Source organism: Nomascus leucogenys, chromosome 14, assembly GCF_006542625.1.
Source record: "Nomascus leucogenys isolate Asia chromosome 14, Asia_NLE_v1, whole genome shotgun sequence".
Taxonomy (NCBI): domain Eukaryota; kingdom Metazoa; phylum Chordata; class Mammalia; order Primates; family Hylobatidae; genus Nomascus; species Nomascus leucogenys.
Window position 1 is genome coordinate 60,995,152 of NC_044394.1, and position 8,392 is coordinate 61,003,543.

Sequence of the window (8,392 nt, forward strand, 5' to 3'; positions counted from 1 at the left end):
CAAGGCTAAATGAAAAATAATGGTGACTTTTAGAAGTCTGGAAGCATCCAGGTTTTAGACATTTGAGAACACTTTATAAGAAGCATAGGAAAAAAAATACAATGAGAAGTAAGAAAGGCTTCACAATTATGTATGTTATCACAATAGTTGCTTGGGCTTTGGACATCCAAAACTCAGAGAGAAATAGGATTAGATTAAAATGGACTCTGATGCTAAAATTTAAAATTTATGAGAAATAAGAAGCAAAAGAGGAACACATTTAAACTGAACAAAATGAATATCTTCATATGGTAAAAGAGGAAGGAGACCCGCTTGGAATTAGTTTGAAGGAAACTGGGGAGCATTAAAGAGAAATGGAAATTGGCTCTAAAGAAATGAAGAGTTGAAAAATAAGGACTTTCCTGGCCTTAAGATTTCAAAAGCTGGCAAAACATAGAGTTCAGGAAAGAACCACATGCCACATGATGCAGTGTTTCTTATTAGCTCTTCAAGGATACAATCTCCAGTAGTACTTAGCAGATCCCAGCTGGCTATCTTTTGACAAGGATTTTCTAGCAGGAACAACTTGGAGACTAGGAGACAATCAGCCTAAAGACAGAATCCCCAGACCGAAGCAATTCCACAGTAGGAGGCAGACATAGAAGCCTCCAAGGGAGAAACATGACAGCACAGAGCTCAGAAAGCCTTAGGATATTTCTAGGGATGAAAAAACAACAAGGACAGTAAACAGGGATTGCGGGACATTTAATATCATGACATTTGCTTGGAGAATTGCCTGTAATTTGCATGAAAATCTCCATATGCATAGAGATGGGATGTTGTCTCTGTAGCCAAGGCTTGTTACTCATCATGAAGGTACAAGAAACACAGGGGGTCAACTGAAAGTTTATATAGGAAATGGAGGTTTTAAATGTTGCCTACAGACATTGAAAGGAGGAAGTGATCTCCATACAGATTTAGGGGATGAACAATAAAGCCATGTCAATTTCTGTATATTATACATACACAGAATAACAAGTGTATTTGACCTACTTCCTTAGAGAGAAAAGACAGTCTAAGTGGTGCTGTTTTTAATCTTAGGATTTTGAAAGCATAGTGTCAAATTCATCTTTTGGTAAATTTCTCCCATTAAGTGTTACATTTAGAGGTATTGATTGATCTTTGCTAAAGCAGTATGGATTAGTTTACTGTTCGTTGGTCAAGCTAAAAACAAACTAACACTATTTTTCTTTTCTCATTTTTTCTCTGTCTACCACTTTTGTCCCAAATAATACTAATCTCTTGTCTACTCTGGTAATCTTACTGTACTTGTACATCTTACAGGATTGGATCTTGGGAGCATGAATTTGGTTAGGGAAATGATGTTTAAAACCTGGAAGCTTGGAATGTCACCTGTTATTACTCAGAAACTTTAGAAAATTGAAGCCGTTTTTATAGATATAAAATCTGTTGCTGAACAGTACAACCCTGGAGAACAATTCACATACCCTCTGTGATCCCAGGGAGATTCCTCTAATTCAGACTAAATCTAATTAGAATATGAGGGAGATGGGATGCCTTGTCAATATTTTGTTTCTAAATTTATCTCTAGGGAGAAAGAAGGACAAAATTAATTTTATTTTAGGTTTAATTTATAAGTGGGAACTGAGTGGGCTTATTGATGGGAGAGGTGACATATTACAATTTTATAGGGTGCAGAAAAACTCAAGGCATTGCATATTTTCAGAGCTTTATTTTCGAGACTCATACTCTCAATTGATGCACTTGGATAACCCTATCTGGAGAACTCTATTTGGCAGCGGAAATTGTTAAAATTTAGACAGGAGAGATTCAACAAGAGTATATGCTTTTGGGGAAATTTAATAACCTATTTTGATAGATTTTACATGATTTCAAGGCAAAAAAATACATTCATAAAAAGCCTTGAAGATCTGAGGGTTCATATCCATTTTCCTAAGCTCTCAGAGCAGTTGAAAGATTGAACAGTACTCTAAAAATATATTTTGCTAAGTTTTTCCCATAATAGGAAGAGCCACACCACTGACTAATATAGCCTGTACTTCCATTACTTTTGTTCCAAAGAAAGTTCAGTGTTTCTCTACCTTGTCCATAACTCACAAAAATAAGCCTGAATTGATAATGAGGATATGTATTTGGACAAAATGTAGTATTCATTCCCTTTTGCTTATTTTTCTCTATTCTTCTAGGCAGGTAGTGTAGTGAAATATGTCCATAGTTGTTTCTTATGTGAGAGGTGTGGTCTAGGATGAACAGTTTTGATTGACTTTGCACAATAGAGTTGCTAGATTTAACAGATGAAAATAGAAGACACAAATGTGGACATGTATTTCCCTATTCCTCCTGCTAAGGAAAACTAAAATTCTTAGAAAATATTTATTAAACAAACATAAGAAACATTTGAAAGATGGGAAGAAAAGGGACCTCAGGACCTAAGAAATGGCACGGGGTAAATTGATTCTCTTTTTCTTCCACGTATCTCAGACTTGTGGTTGAAGAAGCTGGCAACCCAAAAATGCCTATGAATTGGGACAAAAAAGCCACCCCACCAAAAACCTGTTATCTCTAGCAAAAATTCCAGAAAGAGGTATCTCAGCAAGACAAAAACACTTAGATGGTAATGACTGTACTCTAACCAAACACTACAGAAAAAACTGTGCACCGCAACCATCCAAACCAGAAAAGGCTTCATGGGGAACCTAAACGTCTACCCTCACAAGGGCTGTAAGAAGCCACCTCAATACATTTGCTGGAGTAGTGTCAGAGAAGGCCAAGTAGGGAGCGAGGATTTTCTATCCTGCCAGCTGTTAAGGAGGCTCCTCACCTTTATGGTGTCAATGAAGATCATCTGGGGATATTAGACTTCCACCCCATACCATAGTAATAAGATACCCTTCTCTCTGTTGATGTGGTATCAGAGGAGACCTAGTGGAATGTCAAGAGTACCATTGCCTAGGTGTAAGAAGGCCACATCTGTTATGGTGTTACATGGGTGTCAATGGAGACCACATGGGAGCTGGAACTCTCATCCTCACCCAACTGCAATGCACCCCTGTCCAGCAGTAATGAGAAATTGCTCCATCTTAGGTGTCAAAGGATGCCAAGTAGGGAAGCTGGACATCTACCTCCACCTTGAAATAGTAAGTTACCCCCTTCCCCTTGCCAGAATACTATAAAAGCCAACAAAAACAGAAGGCTTAAGATCCAGAGTCTTATAATACAAAAATATTCAGATTTCAATAGAAATTATCATTTATCATACCAAGAAATAGCAAAATCTCAAACTGAATGAAAAAAGAACAATGAATAGATGTTAAGAGTAGGAGATGTTAGACGTTTCTGATGATTTTAAAGAACCCACGATAAAAATGCCTCAAGGAGCAATTACAAACATAATTGAAACAAATAAAAAATAGTCTTAACAATGAAATAGAAAGTTTCAGCAAAGAAGATGAAAATATAAAGAAGAATCAAATGGAAATTTTAGAACTGAAAACTGAAATTAAAAGATCAATAGATGAACTTAAAAGTAGAATGAAAGGAAGAAAACAAGGTAAAAAATCAGTAAACTGGAAGACAGAACAACAGAAATTAATCTGAACCATACAGATAAAATATTTTAAAAAGGAAAAAAAATAGTATCTTAGAGATATGCGGGATTATAACAATATATTGTGTCACTGATGCTCCAGAAGGAGAGATGAAAGCAGAATTTAGAAAAATAATCTAAGAAATAATGACTGAAAAACTCCCTAATTTTGCAAGAGACATAAACATAAAAATTCAAAAATCTGAGTAAACCCAAAACACAATAAATCTGAAGAAATTCATGTCAAGGGCTATGTTCTGAATGTTTGTGTCTCCACAGAATTCATATTTTGAAGTCGAATCACCAATGGGATAGTATTCAGAGGTTGGGCTTCTGGAACGTGATTAGATCATGAGGGCAAAGCCCTCATAAAAGGGATTGGTGCCCTTATGAAAGAGGCATGAGAGCTGTCTTGTTTCTTCTCCCATGTGAGAACACAGCGAAAAGGCATCATCTATGTAACAGAAAATGGGCCCTCACCAGATACTGAGCATGCCAATGCCCAATGCCCTGATCTTAGACTCAAGATTCTTCCTCAAGAATTGTGAAAAAAACATTTTTGTTGTTTATAAGCTAGTCAGTCTGAGGTAATTTGTTATAGCAACTTGAATGTACTAAGATACCAAGACATATTATAATGAAATCTCTAAAAGGCAAAGAATAAGTTTTGAAAGCACAGAGAAATAAATGACATATTACCTATATGGCAAAAGCAAGTTAAGTTACAGTGGATTTATCATCAGAAGGAAGGAAATCACAACATATTTTATATGTTGAAAGAAAATAACTGTCAACCTGGAATCCTATGCATAGCAAAAATATCATTCAGGAATGAAGGATAATGAAAAACACTTTTAATAATGAAAATCTAAAGGAATTTATAACCAGCAGACCTATACTGAAAGAATAGCTAAAGGAATTTCTCTAAACAGAACAGATATATAAAAGAAAACATACCGAAATGTTAGGAAGATATAAAATAATATGCAAAAATATGAATGAATATAATAGACATTCTTCTATGTGTTTTCTAAATTATGTTTGATGCTTGAGGAAAAAGTGTAGGACATGGTCTGATGTGGTTCTAAGTAATTGTAGAGGAAAAACTTAAGACAATTATATTTGAACAAGAAAGGCAAAAAAATGTAAAGGGAGGCAAGTTTTCTATACTTCAATTAAATTGGTAAATAGCAACCCCAGCAGACTGTGATAAGTTATTTGCATATAATGTTATAACTATAGCAAACACTTCAAGTAGATGTTAAAACACTCAAAAACACTATAAATAAATCAAAATGAAATTTAAAAAATTCTAATGTTGTGTGAGAAGACAAAAAGAGAAAAATATAAATACAGAGAACAAATACAAAGCAAAATATGAAATAAATACTTAAACCCTAATATACATATAATTACAGTAATATAAATGGTCTAAGTATGTAAACTAAAAAATATTATTAGTATTATTATTATTTTTTGAGACGGAGTTTCGCTCTTATTGCCCAGACTAGAGTTCAATGGCACAATCTCGGCTCACCATAACCTCCACCTCCCGGGTTCAGGCGATTCTCCTGCCTCAGCTTCCCGAGCAACTGGAATCACCATGCCCAGCTAATTTTGTATTTTTAGTAGAGACAGGGTTTCATCGTGTTGGTCAGCCTGGTCTTTGACTCCTGACCTCAGGTGATCTGCCCACCTCGGTCTCCCAAAGTGCTGGGATTACAGGCGTGAGCCACTGCGCTCGGCCTTTTAAAAAAAATATTGACAGAGTGCATTAAAAAACTTGACACAGTGATATGCTCTCTACAAGAAAGTTATTTTAAATATAATTATAGAGTCAGGTTGAAAGTAAAAATACTAAACAACAAATATAAACAGTAATTCATAATCAATAACACACATCAATCTATAGTACATAGAAATGGCTATGTTAATATCAACAAAGTAGATATAAGAGCAAAGAAAATTACCAGACACAGAGATTAACATTATTTAATGATAACAGGGTCAGTCTACCAAGAACACATAGCCATCGTATATGGATCTACACAAAACAACAAGCTACAAAACTTGTGAGGCAAAAACTGATTGAACCAAAAGGAGAAACAGACAAATACATAATTATAGTTGTAGACTTCAATACTCCTCTCTCAACAATTGATGAAATGACTAGATAGAAAATTGGCAAGAGTATACAATAAGTCAATAATATCATCAACCAACAGAGTTTTATCGACATTTCTAAAATGCTCTACCCAAAAACAGAGAATACTCATTATTTTCAAGAGTCCTTTGAACATACTAAGAGAGACTACATCCTGGAACTTAAAAAGAAATGTCAACAAATTTAAAAGAATTGAATTAAATAACAGAAACAACAGGGAAATTACAAATACTTGGAAACTAAACAAGGCACACTTCTAAATGATCCATGAGTCAAAATTGAAATGTCAAGGGAAATCAAAAGTATATACATTAAACTGGATAAAAATAAAAACACAACATATCTTAATTTTTAGGATACAGTTAAAGCAGTGCTAAAAGGGTAATTTATAGCACTAAAGGTATATGTTATAAAAGAAGAAGATCTCAAGTAATCTGAGTTCCTACATGAAGAATATAAAAGAGAGAAAAATATACCCAAAGCAATCAGAAGAAAGAAAATAAAGATCAGAAACCAATGAATTTGAAAACAATGATAAAGTTATAGAGAAAAATCGCATAAACAAAGAGCTTGCTCTTTGAAAAGAACAATAAAATACACAAAACTCTAGTAAGACTGCAGAAAAATAAGAGAGGTCATAAATTATAACATCAGGAATAAAACAGGGGATAATCACTACAGACCCTGAAGTTATCAAAAAAGCTTATAAGGGAATAGTATAAACAACTGTAGGCACAGAGATTTGACAGTGTAGGTGGAATGGACAATTCCTTGAAAACCATAAACTACCACAACTCATCTAATATAAAATACATAATTTGAAGATAATATATAATTTTAAAAATTCCCAAGACAGAAATTATGAGGCTCAAAGGTATTCACTGGACAATTCTGTAAAACATCTAAAGAAAAAAATAACCCATCTGATATTTAACAAAGCCAACAAAAACAAGCAATGGTGAAAGAATTCCCTATTCAATAAATGGTGCTGGGATAGCTGGTTAGCCATATGTAGAAGAATGAAACTGGACTCCTACCTTTCACAAAATAATAACAATTAACTCAAAGTGGAGTAAAGATTTAAATATAAGACCTCAAACTATACAAATACTAGAAGAAAACCTAGGAAATACCCTTCTCAACATTGGCATTGGCAAAGAAGTTTTGGTTAAGTCCCCAAAAGCAATGACAACAAAAATAAAAATAGACAAGTGGGACCTAATTAAAATAAAGAGCTTCTGCACAGCAAAAGAAACTATCAGCAGAATAAACATGGAACCTCATAATGGAAGAAAATACTTGCAAACTATGCGTTGAACGAAAGTCTAATGTCGAGAATCCCTAAGGAAGTTACATAAATCAACAAGCAACGAACAAGAAACTGAAAAATGGGCAAAGGACATGAACATGCACTTCTCAAAAGAAGACATACAGTTTGTCAACAAACATGAAAAAATACTCATCATTACTAAACATCAGAGAAGTGCACAACAAAGCCACAATAAGATACCATCTCATACTAGTCAGAATGACTATTACTAAAAATTCAAAAAAATAAAAGATGCTGAGAAGCCTGTAGAGAAAAGAGAATACTTGTATACTGTTGATAGGAAGGTAAATTAGTTCAGCAACTGTGGAAAGAAGTTTGGAGATTTCTCAAGAGCTTAAAAGAGAGCTAGCATTCATCCCACCAATCTCATTACTGAGTAGATCCCCAAAGAAAACAAATTGTTCAACCAAGAAGACACATGGACTCATATGTTCATCACAACAGTATCCACAATAGCAAAGACATGGAATCAACCTAGCTCCTCATCAAATGTGGACTGCATAAAGAAAATATGGTACAAATACACTATGGAATATCATGCAGGCATAAAAATGAATACAATTATGTCTTATGCAGCAACATGTATACAGCTGAAGGTCATAACTCAAATTAATACAGAAACAGAAAACCAAATACCACATATTCTCACTTATAAGTGGGAGCTAAACACTGCGTACACATGAACATAAAGATGGGAACAATAGACGCTGTGGCTTACTAGAAAAGGGAGAGAAAGGGGAGATGTGGGTTGAAAAACTACCTATTTGGTACTATGTTCACTAGCTGGGTGACAGGATCCATACCCTAAACCTCAGCATCACACAATATGCCCATGTAACAAACCTGCACGTATGTCCTCTGTATCTAAAATAAAAGTTGAAATTATTTTTAAAAGAATAAATAATTTAACACACACACACACACACACACACACACAAATGACCAAGTGGAATTAATACCATGGATGCAAGCTTGCTACAATATTTAAAAGTCAATCATTGTAATCCAACCATATTAAGAGGCTACGGAAGAAAAATATTATCATATTACTGCAGAGAAATAATTAGACAAAATTCACCACCTATTCATAATAAAAATTGTTGGAAAAATAGTACTAGAAAGGAACTTCTTCAATCTATTAAAGACTCTAAGAAGCCTACAGGTAACATTATACTTAGTGGTGAAAGACCAAATGCTTTCCCCGTAAGACTGGAAATAATATAAAGATATCCACTCTCAATCACTCTCATTTAACATAGTGTTTGAAGTTCTAGCCTGTGCAATAAGACAA